The sequence below is a fragment of the Dendrobates tinctorius genome, unplaced genomic scaffold (assembly GCF_039654945.1).
Source record: "Dendrobates tinctorius isolate UK_male_01 unplaced genomic scaffold, ASM3965494v1 ptg000455l, whole genome shotgun sequence".
NCBI lineage: Eukaryota > Metazoa > Chordata > Amphibia > Anura > Dendrobatidae > Dendrobates > Dendrobates tinctorius.
The window spans coordinates 3,618,116-3,637,316 of NW_027362117.1; positions in this window are offsets into that span (position 1 = coordinate 3,618,116).

Sequence of the window (19,201 nt, forward strand, 5' to 3'; positions counted from 1 at the left end):
TAAACCCAACCATTCAGATCCAACTGACGGTGTCACCAATGGACGAGCCCCCGTCATGAGGAAAAGACAATGGAACGACACATGGAAGCAAAACGGAGGCAGCGCCAAATTCCACAGACAACGCCCCCAATGAAAGCCAGGAGCGCCGCCTCGTTCATCAGCCCACCCAGCCGTCGTCGGCTTCTGCAATTATTGTAGGGTCCTGTGATTAGTCCTTGGGATTCCGTTATAAAAATTGGGACAATTTTTGTCCAGTTGGTGTCAGACAGTAATTTTTTTGTGTCTTCTCCACAGGTGTTAAAAAAAACCCCAAAATGGCACCGCTGGTCTGCACTGTGGAGGAGTGCAGGGGTAATAAGAATGGTTGGGCTGTATCCAGCGAGCTGAGGAGCTTCAGAGCAGCGCTCAGAACAACCCCTATAGTAAATAGACCGGAATCGCTCCTTGTCTAGGAGACCGGCCACCTCAAACACCGCAGTGGGGGCTGAGAACCTAAGCAATGAGCTAGTCTTCACAATTGATCCCCTGTAAAAAGATCTGGTCTTACACAGCAGACAATGAGTTGGTCTATGGGGCCGGCTGCTGTTTGGCTGGCAGGAGAGGCCAGTCAACCAGGACAGAACCATTAGGGCAGACAAGGAACAAAACTCAGGAGAGAGGATGGTCAGTAAATGTGCTGAGGTCAGAGAAGGGGATCAACTACAAAACAGGAGCGATATTCAGAGTGTGTGAACCAGGGAAGCAGAACCATAACTGGCCGCCTCCAGCAGGGAGCTTAAATAGGGTGTGGTGCTGTCCAATGGGCCAAGGTAGGGAGCTGATTAATCCTGCCAGGCTGGACGGTGCTACAGGTCCCTGCCACACTAGTCAGTAACTGTACAGCGTCTGCCAGAGCTTCTGCTCCTGACACCCTCCCCATCACCAGCGCCCTGAGTAGAATGAATTAGTGACAAGTGCAGAAGCAGATCACTGAGAATATGTGACACTGTCATGGTGGTCTCACATCATGGTCACCGTCCAGGACCCCAAATACAGTATCTGAAATAGTCGAGTATTACAGGCTTTAGTGTTGGGTCTGGACCACAAAAGAACCTGCAGAGGTCCTGACTCCTGACACAGGTCTGAGGCCTGGACACCACCTTAGTTCTGGCTTAGTAGGATCTATCGGCCTCACGGCGTTACCCCGATGCCCTATTATTCCTGTACGCCGGTCTGCGCTGGAGGATATGAACGCTCTGTCCCCACTCATTATTATCTATCACTTCCATCTTCAGATGTTTTATTACAGATCTGAATGATTAAGTCCTTGACTACAGCTTGCCCTTGGCTCTTACATTTCTCTGCAGACCATTGTGCACTCGCCCTGGAAGGCTCATCCATTATAATGTTATAATTAATAAGCTTTATATTATCTAATGTTCCCTGATGGACCGATAATCAGAAGCTGCTGCATATAATATCTATACATTATAACAGACTCTGGAAGACCTGGAGCTGCCAAATAATATGTCCTGTTCCTGCACCATAGGGGGACGTCCGGGGTCTACTCTGGGGATTGTATCACATCCAGCTCCCTGCCATCCGACCCCGGAGTACGGGCAAAAAATGTGAAAACTTCTGCAACTTTCTGACAGGGCTGTGGAGTCGGAGTCGTAGCTAATTTTGGTGGAGTCGGTATAAAATGGACCGACTCCGACTCCTAAAATATATAATAAATTGGGCACAGTAGTTCAATGCAGGATGTGCTGAATATTTTTTCATAGGAATTTGGGAAAGTTATGAAATGTCCTATAAATGGCTGTTCTATTCCTGATCTAAGGCTACATTCACACACAGCGTTTTTCCTGCGTTTTTTGAGGATACGTTTTTCCGCTGCAAAAGCAGATCAGCTTTTTAAAAAACCGCATCACCTGAAAGGTTTTTGAGCTCATAGATAATGTTTTCAATAGCAAAAGCAGATTAGAAATCTGCTCTATCCATCCATTTATCCATATCTGTCTATCCATATCATATCTGTACCAAAAAGAATGAAAGCCGGATAGCACACAGACTAACACTCCTTTTTTTTAGCACCAGTCAGGGACACCTCATAGCTGCCCAAAAGGACGCCCAGGACAGGCATTGCTCGCCTTCAGTAACATCAACATCAACTGATAGTTGGAATAAATAGACTGCATTCACCACATCTTCTTAAGGTGCAGGCTTTATTTTCAAGTGTAGGGGTGTGCAGTATGAGGTTCTGCAGCATCTGAGGTGTGCAGTATGAAATTCTGCGGAACAGCATGAGGTTCTGCCCCCCCCAGGTTTGATCCTGGCTACGCCCATAGTGTGAATGTCTTAGCCGAGATAAGTTATAGTGTGTGTATATATATATACACACACACACACACACACACACACACACACACACACACACACACACACACACACACACACACACACAGTACAGACCAAAAGTTTGGACACACCTTCTCAATCAAAGCGTTTTCTTTATTTTCAGGACTATGAAAATTGTAGATTCACTCTGAAGGCATCAAAACTATGAATTACCACATGTGGAATTATATAATTAACAAAAAAGTGTGAAACAACTGAAAATATGTCTTATATTCTAGGTTCTTCAAAGTAGCCACCTTTTGCTTTGATTTCTGCTTTGCACACTCTTGGCATTCTCTTGATGAGCTTCAAGAGGTAGTCACCGGAAATGGTTTTCACTTCACAGGTGTGCCCTGTCAGGTTTAATAAGTGGGATTTCTTGCCTTATAAATGAGGTTGGGACCATCAGTTGTGTTGTGCAGAAGTCTGGTGGATACACAGCTGATAGTCCTACTGAATAGACTGTTAGCTGCATTTTTCTTGCCATAATACAGATTCTGAGTAAAGAAAAACGAGTGGCCATCATTACTTTAAGAAATGAAGGTTAGTCAGTCTGAAAAATTGGGAAAACTTTGAAAGTGTCCCCAAGTGCAGTGGCAAAAACCATCAAGCGCTACAAAGAAACTGGCTCACATGAGGACCGCCCCAGGAAAGGAAGAACAAGAGTCACCTCTGCTGCGGAGGATAAGTTCATCCGAGTCACCAGCCTCAGAAATCGCAGGTTAACAGCAGCTCAGAATAGAGACCAGGTCAATGCCAGACAGAGTTCTAGCAGCAGACACATCTCTACAACAACTGTTAAGAGGAGACTTTGTGCAGCAGGCCTTCATGGTAAAATAGCTGCTAGGAAACCACTGCTAAGGACAGGCCACAAGCAGAAGAGACTTGTTTGGGCTAGAGAACACAAGGAATGGACATTAGACCAGTGGAAATCTGTGCTTTGGTCTGAGGAGTCAAAATTTGAGATCTTTGGTTCCAACCACTGTGTCTTTGTGCGACGCAGAAAAGGTGAACGGATGGACTCTACATGCCTGGTTCCCACCGTGAAGCATGGAGGAGGAGGTGTGATGGTGTGGGGGGGCTTTACTGGTGACACTGTTGGGGATTTATTCAAAATTGAAGGCATACTGAACCAGCATGGCTACCACAGCATCTTGCAGCGGCACGCTATTCCATCCGGTTTGTGTTTAGTTGGGCCATCATTTATTTTTCAACAGGACAATGACCCCAAACACACCTCCAGGCTGTGTAAGGGCTATGTGACCAAGAAGGAGAGTGATGGGGTGCTACGCCAGATGACCTGGCCTCCACAGTCACCAGACCTGAACCCAATCGAGATGGTTTGGGGTGAGCTGGACCGCAGAGTGAAGGCAAAAGGGCCAACAAGTGCTAAGCATCTCTGGGAACTCCTTCAAGACTGTGGGAAGACCATTTCCGGTGACTACCTCTTGAAGCTCATCAAGAGAATGCCAAGAGTGTGCAAAGCAGTAATCAAAGCAAAAGGTGGCTACTGTGAAGAACCTAGAACATAAGACATATTTTTAGTTGTTTCACACTTTTTTGGTAATTATATAATTCCACATGTGGTAATTCATAGTTTGATGCCTTCAGAGTGAATCTACAATATTCATAGTCATGAAAATAAAGAAAACTCTATGAATGAGGTGTGTCCAAACTTTGGTCTGTACCGTATACATGTACATGTATACAGTGTATTACATATTTACAATTTATTACAGTTTTTTGTGTTGTAAAGTTGTATTCCAATAAATAGATATTATGTTCTATCTAAATATCTTGATTATTGGATCATAGAAATGATTAAATGTCTGATGTTCACATTGTACTACAATAAATTTTTCAGTTAAATATAAGCAATATATGTGGGAGTCGGAGTCGTGGAGTCGGTGTAAGGGAAATTGAGGAGTCGGAGTCGCAGGTTTGGCTTACCGACTCCACAGCCCTGATTTCCGATAGAGCTTCTATTTCAATTCTTTATCGTCTTCAATATCTCTGCTTGCGGAAAAGAAATAGGAACATTCTTGTATATACATAAAAACAGATCTAATAAATCCAGGGGTGTCAGGTGGGTTCCAGCAGCTTGGGCAGCATTATGTGCCCCCTAACCCATGAACCAATAGCCCTCAGAGTCTCTTCCACCGCTCCAGCATTGATCCCCTTATCCCACAAGCACGTGTCCTGATAGAACTAGAGTTTGCCCTTTCACTCTCTAGTTACTTTAATTGTTTTTTTTGTGGAAGGATTAAATCAAATTAAAAAAATAAAAAGTTCTACATTGTTATACTATTTTATTACATTTATGGTTTTTCTTATGTAACTATTTTATTAACCTACAAATAACAAAAAAAAACTGACTGGAACTTCCAAATCAGAAAACAGGTGTGTACAGGTGCGAACGAGGAGTGACCATCTCTGTATACGACAAACACATAAAGCTGTAACTATGTAACATATGAAGTATGAATAGCAATACTGCTCTAGATAATAAGGTAATGGAGATACTTAGCACAGAATTTGGCCAATTCACACATGCTCAGCAGCCAATGAGACGGTGACCTCCGTTTTGTTGGGAACCTACGTGTCTAGGGTGAACACCTTGTCTAAATTTATGGCTAGGTGGGATCCTGCTGCAATTAAAACCACCACAGGCCGGAGACCGCCTTGTTGTTGGCAGCGTCCGATCATGGAGGAGGTGCAGGACGGCGGCGGCGCCGCTGTTCTCTGCCCGGTACAATGTGACGCCTTCTGTCTCCGTTATACATTTTGGGCCGCGCTTTAGTCCTTGTCGCTTTCACAATGAGCCTCATTTTTCAGCACAGCTTCTTCCTTTGGCCCCTGCAGCAGACACGGGCACATGGCGGCACAGGCTGGCAGCGCCGCGCACATCACACACAACAATGAGATGTTCTTACAGAATAAAGGCGATAATCCGACATAAAAGGAACATGAGATTGCTGCCGCGTCCTCCCCCCCGGGGGGAGACAGTAGGATAAAAGAGGAAGGATTTTCATTGTCTTCACTAGGATTTTACGGACTGCGTCCTTGCGTCCACAATCTCACCTCTGCCATGATCCACAGGACGCAAAAATGTCACTGGACGCACAATCAGACGCGACACTGTCAATATGGCGCGTGATGACAGCCCTCATCTAGGTGATGGAGCGGGACGTCACTGTTCCCAACGCATGGAGCCCGCTCCTCACCGATATCACGAACGCACAGGTCTCGGCCCACCAGAAAGTAATCACAATCATCTCCTGAAATACTCTGTGCTGCTGCGACCCTGCTCCTTTCACTCAGTAACTCTCAGGCCTTATCCCACAACACTGGCACATTCATCTCCTGAAATACTCTGTGCTCCTGCTTTCCCTGGCCCTCAGTCTGCAGCGTACAAAATCTGCACAGTCCTCTCTTAAAATACCCTGTGCTGTTGAGAATCCACCTCCGTTTCACTCAAGAACTCATTTCACCTGTGACTTAAAAGATCAGAACCGTCACCTCCTGAAATACTCTGTGCTGCTGAGGACCCTGCTCCTTTCACCAAGTTCAGCATATCCTCATCTACAATCCTCTGTGCTGCTGCTGGCCCTATCATATCATCTCCTTAAATCCTCTGTGCTGCTGTTGGCCCTATCATATCATCTCCTTAAATCATCTGTGCTGCTGTTGGCCCTATCATATCATCTACTTAAATCATCTGTGCTGCTGCTGGCCCTATCATATCATCTACTTAAATCCTCTGTGCTGCTGCTGGCCCTATCATATCATCTCCTTAAATCCTCTGTGCTGCTGCTGGCCCTATTATATCATCTCCTTAAATCCTCTGTGCTCCTGCTGGCCCTATCACATCATCTCCTTAAATCCTCTGTGCTGCTGCTGGCCCTATCACATCATCTCCTTAAATCCTCTGCGCTGCTGCTGGCCCTATTATATCATCTCCTTAAATCATCTGTGCTCCTGCTGGCCCTATCACATCATCTCCTTAAATCCTCTGTGCTGTTGCTGGCCCTATCATATCATCTCCTTAAATCCTCTGTGCTGCTGCTGGCCCTATCATATCATCTCCTTAAATCCTCTGTGCTGCTGCTGGCCCTATCATATCATCTCCTTAAATCTTCTGCGCTGCTGCTGGCCCTATTATATCATCTCCTTAAATCATCTGCGCTCCTGCTGGCCCTATCATATCATCTCCTTAAATCCTCTATGCTGCTGCTGGCCCTATCATATCATCTCCTTAAATCCTCTGTGCTGCTGCTGGCCCTATCATATCATCTCCTTAAATCATCTGTGCTGCTGCTGGCCCTATCATATCATCTCCATAAATCCTCTGTGCTGCTGCTGGCCCTATCATATCATCTCCTTAAATCATCTGTGCTGCTGCTGGCCCTATCACATCATCTCCTTAAATCCTCTGTGCTGCTGCTGGCCCTATCATATCATCTCCTTAAATCTTCTGCGCTGCTGCTGGCCCTATTATATCATCTCCTTAAATCATCTGCGCTCCTGCTGGCCCTATCATATCATCTCCTTAAATCCTCTGCGCTCCTGCTGGCCCTATCATATCATCTCCTTAAATCATCTGTGCTGCTGTTGGCCCTATCATATCATCTACTTAAATCATCTGTGCTGCTGCTGGCCCTATCATATCATCTACTTAAATCCTCTGTGCTGCTGCTGGCCCTATCATATCATCTCCTTAAATCCTCTGTGCTGCTGCTGGCCCTATTATATCATCTCCTTAAATCCTCTGTGCTCCTACTGGCCCTATCACATCATCTCCTTAAATCCTCTGTGCTGCTGCTGGCCCTATCACATCATCTCCTTAAATCCTCTGCGCTGCTGCTGGCCCTATTATATCATCTCCTTAAATCATCTGTGCTCCTGCTGGCCCTATCACATCATCTCCTTAAATCCTCTGTGCTGTTGCTGGCCCTATCATATCATCTCCTTAAATCCTCTGTGCTGCTGCTGGCCCTATCATATCATCTCCTTAAATCCTCTGTGCTGCTGCTGGCCCTATCATATCATCTCCTTAAATCTTCTGCGCTGCTGCTGGCCCTATTATATCATCTCCTTAAATCATCTGCGCTCCTGCTGGCCCTATCATATCATCTCCTTAAATCCTCTATGCTGCTGCTGGCCCTATCATATCATCTCCTTAAATCCTCTGTGCTGCTGCTGGCCCTATCATATCATCTCCTTAAATCATCTGTGCTGCTGCTGGCCCTATCATATCATCTCCATAAATCCTCTGTGCTGCTGCTGGCCCTATCATATCATCTCCTTAAATCATCTGTGCTGCTGCTGGCCCTATCACATCATCTCCTTAAATCCTCTGTGCTGCTGCTGGCCCTATCATATCATCTCCTTAAATCATCTGTGCTGCTGCTGGCCCTATTATATCATCTCCTTAAATCATCTGTGCTGCTGCTGGCCCTATCATATCATCTCCTTAAATCCTCTGTGCTGCTGCTGGCCCTATCATATCATCTCCTTAAATCCTCTGTGCTGCTTTGGATGCTTTTCTCCCTCTATTGTTGGTGTCTGATCCCTCAATGATTCATCTTGACATCCGACAGGTACAAGAAGTGGGACTATCGCCCCCATCATGCTCGGGACTGCCCGTTCTCTGCCGGTGACATCCTTTTACCTACAAGTAAGAATTCGTGTTGTCGATGCATTATTCACCGCGATCCGAGGATCGAACTCCCTGCGCAGAGGCTGCGGCTCTTGTCGTGTCTGCTGCATTACACAGAGGCCAATTATCTGGAACATTGTGCCGGAGACGCGGAAACATCAAGCGGAATTCCTGGCCCATATTAAGATTAAATTTCTTCTGTAAATTGCTCTGCAGAAGCTGAAGGAGGCCGGGAGCGTCATCGCCAGCAATCGTCTTTACTAGGAGGTTCACATGTCACACGGTGGCTGTAAAAAAGCAGAACGTCTGCGGCTCAGTAATTGGAGGCTCCGCAACTCCAAAAAAACCTACCTGGGTTTCTCGAGGTTTGTTTGCCCCATTTTACTGCAATCACAATAAATATGGATTGGAAGCAGAGGTAGAAGAATAGGATCCAACGGTTTCAATTTCAAAACCTCTGCTTGCTGTAAGGATATTTCATATTTCACATAAAAGCAGGAAGCTCTGACTTTTCAGGGAATTTTGATAATAAGTTGGGCAAATTTTACAGAGAATGAGGCTATGGGCAAGAAGAAAAAACGGCCCACACCTGCCGTTATATGCAAGTTTTCAGCCAACATATTCCGCCATAACACCATATAGTACCAAAATAATATCACCATATAGTGCCCACATAATACCCCCATATAGTGCTAATATATTATCACAGCATACAGCTCACACAATAACCCCATATAGTGCCACAAAATATCACTATATACAACACACATAATACCACCATATACTGTAGTGGCAGCATAGTATCACCATACAACCCACATAATAGCCCCATATACTGCCAACATAATATCACCATGGACAATCCACATAATACCACCATATACAACCCACATAATACCACCATATAGTGCCAACATAATATCATCATATACAACACAATACCAACATATCGTGCCAGCATAGTATTGCTATATACCACCCACATAATACCCCCATATACTGCAAACATATCATCTTGAACAATCCACATGCCACCATATATTGTCAATATAATATCACCATATACAAACCATATAATACCACCATAGAAAACCCACATAATACCCCCATATAGTGCAGAGGTAGCAGGTGTACATCAATCCCGGCGCCTAAAAAAGCCCAAAGCTGCCATCTGCACAATAAAAACATGGTAAATGGGGGTCTTGTTACATCTTTGTGGCCCCTGCAGATAGGGGGCCGTTCTGGGTTCGTATTGTCTCCGAAGATTCGACAATGTAACAAATCTCAGAAGTTAACCTTTCTATAAAGGGGGTGTTGGGCACCGAATCTCCTGCCTGGGTGGTCAGGGGCATAATGGCACCCATCACTTAAAAGGTGCCCGCTTTAATATTTGCACGGTCCTTTGGGCGCACAGACCCCAGGGGAGGGTATAGGGGGTCCATATGATTTGGGTCCAATGTACAATGCCCCTTTAATTGCCAGCACCTAAGTCAATAAGTGTAAAGTTTGCCCTCTATGCAGCAGTGAGTCCTCCCCAGACCCCCGGCCCTCCTCCGCGGACCCCCGACCCTCCTCCCCGGACCCCTGGCCCTCCTCCGCGGACCCCCAGCCCTCCTCCCCAGACCCCCGGCCCTCCTCCGCAGACCCCCGGCCCTCCTCCCCGGACCCCCGGCCCTCCTCCGCGGACCCCCGGCCCTCCCAAAGACGCCTCTTTACAATACATTAACTACAGGGAAAAGCCAAATGTGCTAAAGGTTCTCACCAAACACACAGTTCTCGCAGCTTTATGACCTAAATCTATATACTAAGACCTGCAAAGTCTGCGCTCGGCGCCTCTTTAGTGGGAATCACAGGCTCGGGACCCCGCGATGAATATTTCATTCACTTCCCATAAATAATTCTCTTGGAAACTGAAGATCAGAAAGTGACTATTGAATGATGTGGGACATTTATGTAAGGACCGAGCTTCCTGCATGCTAACAGGCTCCTCATCAGAGACCACCGAAAGAAGGGCAACTTCGCCTCCTCGTCACTGAGCCGCCAGCCCAAGGCGAAGAAATCATTCACTAACAGAAAGTGTCGCCAAATAATCAACTCGCGGGGCGCGGAGATCAGCTCCACATTATTAGCACATGAGACCGACCGTAACAAAGGAAACACGATCATAATACCGACACAAATATTACTACCGCCATATAGTGGGATGTTCGTTATTCATCGCAGCTGTATATTGCTATATTATGGTATATAGGGGAAGTATTATAGTAGTTATATTCTTGAACATACCGGCAGTATTATAGTAGTTATATTCTTGTACATAGGGGCAGTATTATAGTAGTTATATTCTTGTACATAGGGGCAGTATTATAGTAGTTATATTCTTGTACATAGGGGCAGTATTATAGTAGTTATATTCTTGTACATAGGGGCAGTATTATAGTAGTTATATTCTTGTATATAGGGGCAGTATTATAGTAGTTATATTCTTATACATAGGGGCAGTATTATAGTAGTTATATTATTGTACATAGGGGCAGTATTATAGTAGTTATATTCTTGTACATAGGGAGCAGTATTATAGTAGTTATATTATTGTACATAGGGGCAGTATTATAATAGTCATATTCTTGTGTATAGGGGCAGTATTATAGTAGTTATATTCTTGTACATAGCGGCAGTATTATAGTAGTTATATTCTTATACATAGGGGCAGTATTATAGTAGTTATATTATTGTACATAGGGGCAGTATTATAGTAGTTATATTCTTGTACATAGGGAGCAGTATTATAGTAGTTATATTATTGTACATAGGAGCAGTATTATAATAGTCATATTCTTGTGTATAGGGGCAGTAATATAGTAGTTATATTATTGTACATAGGGGCAGTATTATAATAGTCATATTCTTGTATATAGGGGCAGTATTATAGTAGTTATATTCTTGTACATAAAAGCAGTATTATAGTAGTTATAGTCTTGTACATAGGATCAGTATTATAGTAGTTATATTCTTGTACATAGGATCAGTATTATAGTAGTTATATTCTTGTGCATAGGATCAGTATTATAGTAGTTATATTCTTGTACATAGGGGCAGTATTATAGTAGCTATATTCTTGTACATAGGGGCAGTATTATAGTAGATCATAGAATCATAGAATCATAGATATATTCTTGTATATAGGGGCAGTATTATAGTAGTTATGTTCTTGTACATAGGAGCAGTATTATAGTAGTTATATTCTTGTACATAGGGGGCAGTATTATAGCAGTTATATTCTTGTACATAGGAGCAGTATTATAGTAGTTATATTCTTGTACATAGGAGCAATATTATAATAGCTATATTCTTGTACATAGGAGCAGTATTATAGTAGATCATAGAATCATAGAATCATAGATATATTCTTGTATATAGGGGCAGTATTATAGTAGTTATATTCTTGTACATAGGATCAGTATTATAGTAGTTATATTCTTGTACATAGGGGGCAGTATTATAGTAGTTATATTCTTGTACATAGGAGCAATATTATAATAGCTATATTCTTGTACATAGGAGCAGTATTATAGTAGTTATATTCTTGTACATAGGAGCAGTATTATAGTAGTTTTATTCTTGTACATAGGAGCAGTATTATAGTAGTTATATTCTTGTACATAGGAGCAATATTATAATAGCTATATTCTTGTACATAGGAGCAGTATTATAGTAGTTATATTCTTGTATATAGGAGCAGTATTATAGTAGTTCTAGTCTTGTACATAGGAGCAGTATTATAGTAGTTATATTCTTGTACATAGGGGCAGTATTATAGTAGTTATATTCCTGTACATAGGGGCAGTATTATAGTAGTTATATTCTTGTACATAGGAGCAATATTATAATAGCTATATTCTTGTACATAGGAGCAGTATTATAGTTGTTATATTCTTGTACATAGGAGCAGTATTATAGTAGTTATATTCTTGTACATAGGAGCAGTATTATAGTAGTTATATTCTTGTATATAGGAGCAGTATTATAGTAGTTCTAGTCTTGTACATAGGAGCAGTATTATAGTAGTTATATTCTTGTACATAGGGGCAGTATTATAGTAGTTATATTCCTGTACATAGGAGCAGTATTATAGTAGTTATATTCTTGTACATAGGGGCAGTATTATAGTAGTTATATTCTTGTACATAGGGGGCAGTATTATAGTAGTTATATTCTTGTACATAGGGGCAGTATTATAGTAGTTATATTCTTGTACATAGGAGCAGTATTATAGTTGTTATATTCTTGTACATAGGAGCAGTATTATAGTAGTTATATTCTTGTACATAGGAGCAGTATTATAGTAGTTATATTCTTGTATATAGGAGCAGTATTATAGTAGTTATATTCTTGTACATAGGAGCAGTATTATAGTAGTTATATTCCTGTACATAGGAGCAGTATTATAGTAGCTATATTCTTGTACATAGGAGCAGTATTATAGTAGTTATATTCTTGTACATAGGAGCAGTATTATAGTAGTTATATTCTTGTACATAGGAGCAGTATTATAATAGTTATATTCCTGTACATAGGAGCAGTATTATAGTAGTTATATTCTTGTACATAGGAGCAGTATTATAATAGTTATATTCCTGTACATAGGAGCAGTATTATAGTAGTTATATTCTTGTACATAGGAGCAGTATTATAATAGTTATATTCCTGTACATAGGAGCAGTATTATAGTAGTTATATTCTTGTACATAGGAGCAGTATTATAGTAGTTATATTCCTGTACATAGGGGGCAGTATTATAGTAGTTATATTCTTGTACATAGGAGCAGTATTATAGTAGTTATATTCCTGTACATAGGAGCAGTATTATAGTAGTTATATTCTTGTACATAGGAGCAGTATTATAATAGTTATATTCTTGTACATAGGGAGCAGTATTATAGTAGCTATATTCTTGTACATAGGAGCAGTATTATAGTAGTTATATTCTTGTACATAGGGGGCAATTTTTATTGTATAAAACCAACAAATACATTTAAAATAAACAGAATTCTTCCTTAATACAAAACATAAATTCTCATGAATGCATCAGACAATAATTACAGAACTAAATTAATACATTAGGAATAAAGGTAACTTAGAGTTCACTCCTGTGGAAGGAAGAATATGAAATGAACACTTTTAGTAACACGATCATGTTATTATCCCACAGACACATTCCTCCACAGTTTCTCATTACTCTGACTTTTCTTTATCTCTATTGCTCTTATCCATCTGAGCTCGGACAGTATCTTTGTGGCTGCGGTGACGGGATGGAAGGGCTCGCTGTGGAGGGACACTCGGGTTCTCATGTGCCAGTGGTAATACTTAATGGTGGTAATGATCAGGTACATTGTCCCCCTGTCGATGTTACCGTCAGTGGATGGGACACCATAGATAATGTCAGGGTATTTCAGGGACAGCAGTCTGGGGATTTTCAGCTTGGTCGATACTTCCGTCCATATTTCCCTACCTCCCCAGCAATCACAAATAAAATGCTCCATGGTTTCCTCCTGCTGACAACCAAGGGGACAGTTCCGATCCGAAACACTTAAATATTTTAAGTTCCCCCTCACAAAGAGCTTCCCATGTAGCGACAGCCAAGCAATGTCAAAAAACTTTGCTGGAAGTCGCCTCCCATTGAGGAATCGGAGACTGTCCTGAAGGGTCCTGGTGGCACAATCTCTTAGGGCCAGTGGAGAGTAGAAGAAAGTCCTACATATATGAGCACACAGATCTTTCCTCGTATTACTCTCAATGTAAGACTTCTCCAGTCCCCACTTCCTGACACACTTCAGACCATATTCCAGATACTGGGGGAGGTGGTCACCTGTCCATCTCCTCCTCTTGAGACTGCCGCCTCGCACCCAAGATTCCGCAAAAGGCAATATCCAATACCTGATACTATTCGCCCACAGGGAGCTACTGTTTGAATCCATGCTCCCAAAATTTACTTTCAGAAACAAGGAGTCAAAGAAAACCCTTGGATTCAACATATCCAGCCCGCCCTCACTCGGCCGTAGGTACGTTATTCCCCTCTTTATCAGGTTCATCCTGTTCCCCCACAAGAGCTGGAAGAACAGGCTGAGGAGCCTCGCCGAGAAGGATTCTGGCAAAGGAAAAATGACAGAGACATACAAAAAGACGGGGACCAGGTAAGTCTTCAACATAGCAACCCTTTCTCTGTAAGTCAGCCTCCAGTTCTTCCATCGCTGAACCTTTGCATTTCCGGTCTCCAATTTCTCCTCCCAATTTAGGCTGGCACTATCTTCCCTCCCAAATTTAACCCCTAAGATCTTAATATGGGTGGAGGCCTTAACAAACTGCGGCAGATCAAAGTCTGGGTCAGATTGCAATGTCCACAGAGCTTGACTCTTCTCAAGGTTGACCAGAGACCCGGAGGCCTCTGAGTAACTTCTGATGGCCGCAGACAACATCTGCACCTCATGAGGATTAGATATCACCAGCGTCACATCATCCGCGTAGGCAACCACCTTCAGAGGCAAGCAGTGGGGGACCAGCACCCCCCAAAAGTTACACTCCTGCAGTGACCTCAGAAATGGGTCTATGGCAAAAACATACAGGAGTGGACTCAGCGGGCAGCCCTGTCTCACCCCCGCCTCAACTCCAAAAGTGCCACCCTGCCAACCATTAATCAGAGGAAAGCTCACCGCCTCTCTGTACAAAATCTTCAGCCAATCCACAAATTGTCCTGGAATACCGTACTTTGACAAAGTGGCCCACAGATAATCATGATCAACCCTGTCAAAGGCTTTAGCCTGGTCCAGACTGACAACATATCTCCCACACCGCAGAGCTTTACATCTCTCAAACATCTCCCGTATCGAGATGACCGCTCCAGAGATGTTCCGCCCTTTTACCGTGCCAAACTGAGAGCCTACCAACAGTGCCGGGGACAAACAGACTAACCTAGAAAACAGGATCTTCGCCAGAATCTTCCTGTCAACATTCAAGAGGGCAATCGGCCTCCAGTTCTTGATGTCGCTCGGCTCTTTACCTTTAGACAGCAGAATTAATGAGGACACTCTCATGGATGGGGGCATCAGGTGATTTTCTTGACAATTTTTGTAAACATTCACAAGAATTGGAGCCAGGAGGTCTCTGAATTTCTTATAAAATTCTGCTGTTATACCATCCGGACCTGGTGCCTTCTTCAAATGTAACTTATCAATGGCCTCCTTAACCTCCTCCACCGTTAATTCTGCTGTCAAAGGAGAAAAGTCCAGATCATTAATATCAGGTGTTGGAGTTGCCTCCAAGAACTGAGTCATTTTATGTTTATCCAAAGCCTTCCTCTGAAACAAGTCAATATAATAAGATTTCACAACCCCCAGGATACCCTCCCGAGATTCCTGCAATACACCCTGGGAGTCAATGAGACCTGTGACCAATTTATTGGCCACCCGCTCCCGGCAATTCTCAAAGGGATCAGGTGCCCCTAAGACCCCATAATCCCGTTCAAGAACCAAGGAGGTATACCTGCTGTACTGATACTGCCTTATCTCAGATTTCAGCCGGTCGATCTTCTCTTGGTTACCCCCGCCCTCCGAATACAGTGACTCCAATTCTTTGCGCAGCCTTAGGTACTGGCTATACTTATTCCTGCCTTTATTAACTGACAGTCTCTTCAAGAGGGATCTGATATCATCCTTGACATCCTCCCACCAGTCGGCCATGTTGTCATAGAAGTCCACTCTCTGTAGATGACCCTGCAAAAGGGAGTGGACACACCTCTGGACAGAGACATCATGGAGGAGGCTAGAATTGAGTCTCCATAACCCCCTACCAACATCAGCTCGCTTAGTGGCCCCCAGGCAGAAATATAGGGCAAGATGGTCTGAGTATGGGACGACTCTCTCACTCATGGCACCAATGACTTCCATGGGATTTGCAAAAGCCAGATCTATTCTACTGCTTCTATTGGAGCAGGAATAGGTTAATTTTGGCTTTCGTCCTCCCCGTTTAAAGACGTCACCTAATCCGGCCTGCAGGACTATGTTATTCAAGATCCTACCATCCCTCGTCACGGTTCTACCTGAGGAGCTGTCACCAGATGTCAGTATGGCATTAAAGTCCCCCGCCATTATCACTGGAAGAGAGGTGAACAGATAAGGCTTGACATCATTAAATAACTGTATCCTGTCAGTCACCGTCTGTGGCCCATAGATGTTAATAAGCCGGAGTCGCCTCCCATGGACAGTGACTTCCAGGACCAGACACCTTCCCATTACCACCTCCGTCATCCTATGTACTGTCACATCCCTGGTGTTAAACAGAATGGCGACCCCGGCGTACGGCTCCACAGCCAGCGACCAAAAAGAGGGACCAGACCGCCATTCCCTCTCAGCCTCCCTCATGAGCCCCTGAGTCGTCAGCCACGTCTCCTGCAGAAAGATGACATCTGCGTCCAGGTATCGGAGATGGTCATAGACAGCGTGCCTCGTCCTCCTCACCTTAATGCTGTTCACATTACTGGATGTTACTTTTAATGAGAAGTCTGCCATCACAATACCACAACAGAGGAGCAGAGATGTAAAAGCCGCCATCATAAGTCTGGGTCACAGATGTTCTGACTACCACCGGTCTCCATGTCAGACTGTATCTCAGTGTCAGCAGGTACGGGCTTCCGTTTTGTAGGGGGATGGTCCGCTACGTCCCTGTCATACTCAGTCTCTATTCTTTTTATCTCTTCCTCCAAGTCCCCATCAGACTCAGACAAAACATCAAACTTTTTGGACACGACCATCACACCTGCCGAACTCTGGACTTTTTTCCTGCCACCCTGGCTAGTGACATACTCCTCCTCAGGTTTACGGGAGGCCTTGTCCTTTTTTTTCCTTTTTACCTGATTACAGCCACTTTCTTCAGCTAGAGATGGTGATACTGAAGTGGTGGCTACATGTGGCTGCTGGACCTGAGGGACGACCTCCATGCTCCCCTCTGTGCAAAGCTGCTCTGATGTTACCTGAGCGGACCCCTGGTGGACCTCTGACCTGGTCAGTACTGTCCCTGACATTAAAGCCTCCTCCTCCTGAGCCTCTGTCCCTGTCACTAACTCCTCATCAGGAAGGAGCTTGCATATATTGTGCCAGGCATCAGGACAGTCCCCGTGAGGGTGGCCGACCTCCCCACAGAGGTTGCACTTGATGTTCTGGCAATCTGCCGCTAAGTGGCCGACTTCCCCGCACAGGCTGCACTTTACCACGGTACAGGTGTTTGCCAGGTGACCCACTTTACCACACTTAAAAAACACTTTCGTGGCTGCCCAGGGTAGAAGCAAACCCCCTTCTCCCTCCCGATAAAGAAGGAGTTGGGTAAGTGAGCCGTGATGTTGTTGTGCTGGCGCAATTTCACCAGCACCTTCCATCCACCGGTCCATATACCGTCCTCATCCCTGTTTTTGGTGAGGTCGGAGACAAGGTCACAATGCCTCCGGAGCCACACCACAATGTCCTGCGGGGGAACAGCCTCATTCCAAAAGATGATGTTAACCGTGGCAGTATCCGGCTTAGATATTGGAATGAAGCTGAACTTATTCCAGCCATCAGCGTCCCTGAACTTGGGGAAATTGGCCCAGAATCTGTCCAGATCAGACATAAGCTTAAAGCTGATATCATAGCCCTGTCTGTCTGGCAGATTGATGACCGCCAAGATATTAACCGGCGCAAACCCCATCTGGCGGCACAGAAGCTCCCTGACCACCAGCCTCCTGTCTGGAAGGTCCTCCTTGGCACCTCTGTGCCTGAACCGCACCACATTCCTCCTTTTGAAAGCCTGCCTGGTGTAATTGGCGCCAGAGGTAAAGGACGGAGCGCCGCGGCTCCAAACATTACTGGGAGGGACCTGTGGGGCCACACTGGGCTGACTGACAGGGCGAGGGTCTGCAGAGGAGGGGCCTGTTGCACCTTGTGTGCTGGAAACCAAAGGAGGGAAATCACAGACATTTTGCACATTAATATCAACATCATCATCATCAACCTCAATAGCGTCATCAGGATGCGCAATGTCCACCACAGTCTCTGTACCCCCTTCAGCCCCCAACCCCACATGAACAGTATCAATATCCCCAGAATTAGTGCTCTCCTGGGCTCCAACAGTAGATGCAGTCTCATGTCCACTGTCTTGCTGTTGTGCTGGGCATGCTGGGACTTGTGGTACCGCTGGGATCTGAGCCTCTTGCTCCTGCTTGGGGTCTGCCGCAGGTAGTTGCGGCTGCTGGTGTAGTATCTGACCCTCCTTAAAACAGAAGCTAGCGGGCTGCAGCACCGGCCGTACCTGCTGCCGGGTCCCCCCTGGGACAATGTCTGTGCGGGAACCAGCAGAGTCCTGCGTGTAGGACCTAAACCGCTCCTGGTTCCTATATGTCTCTGCCAGGGGCCCCATCCTCGCCAGCACACAGTCTATGTCCCGCACCACAGTTGCCAGCTCTACCCCCAGTGCATTCAGTCTCTGGTCATATACAGAGTGATCCCCAGGATTCGCAGCCTTCACCTTGTAAATGCAGTCTATTTCCATTTGCAGAAGATTCCTCTGCTGCTGCAACTCACCCATCCTCCTGACCAGTCCTGGTATCTCCTCTGCCAGCTGTAGCTCCGGGGCACGCGGCGGCTCCTTCTGGGGTCTTGCTTTAGGGGTTGACACGTTAGTTTTTAATGTTGCTGGTTTTGTGACTCCAGCCTCCGCAACACTTTTACCGCTGCCACCAGCCTGCAATCTCGTGCGTCCAGAGCTCGCCATGCTGGTCACCACATGTCCCAGCTGAAGGTTCTCCTGGAGTGTTTGCTTCTCCAGAGATGTCCGTCTGTGTCTGCCTGGAGTGAGCTGCACACCTGAAGCTGGTGATGGACTCTGCCTCACCTTCTGTGCAGCCACCTGCCCTCCAGCACTCAGGTTCTCAGCAGAAGATGCCTTCTGGGATTTCCTTCCAGGCTCTGGACACTGTTTGCCTTGACCGGCCGACTGTTTAACTGCAACATCCTTGCACACAGACAAAGCTTTCTCCTGTTTCTTTACTGTGCTGAACTTCAACACATGATCTTTCTCCATGCTGCTGGGACTTCCATTCTGAGGTTTATTTCCAGCAGAGGCAACTCTGGGATTTCCATC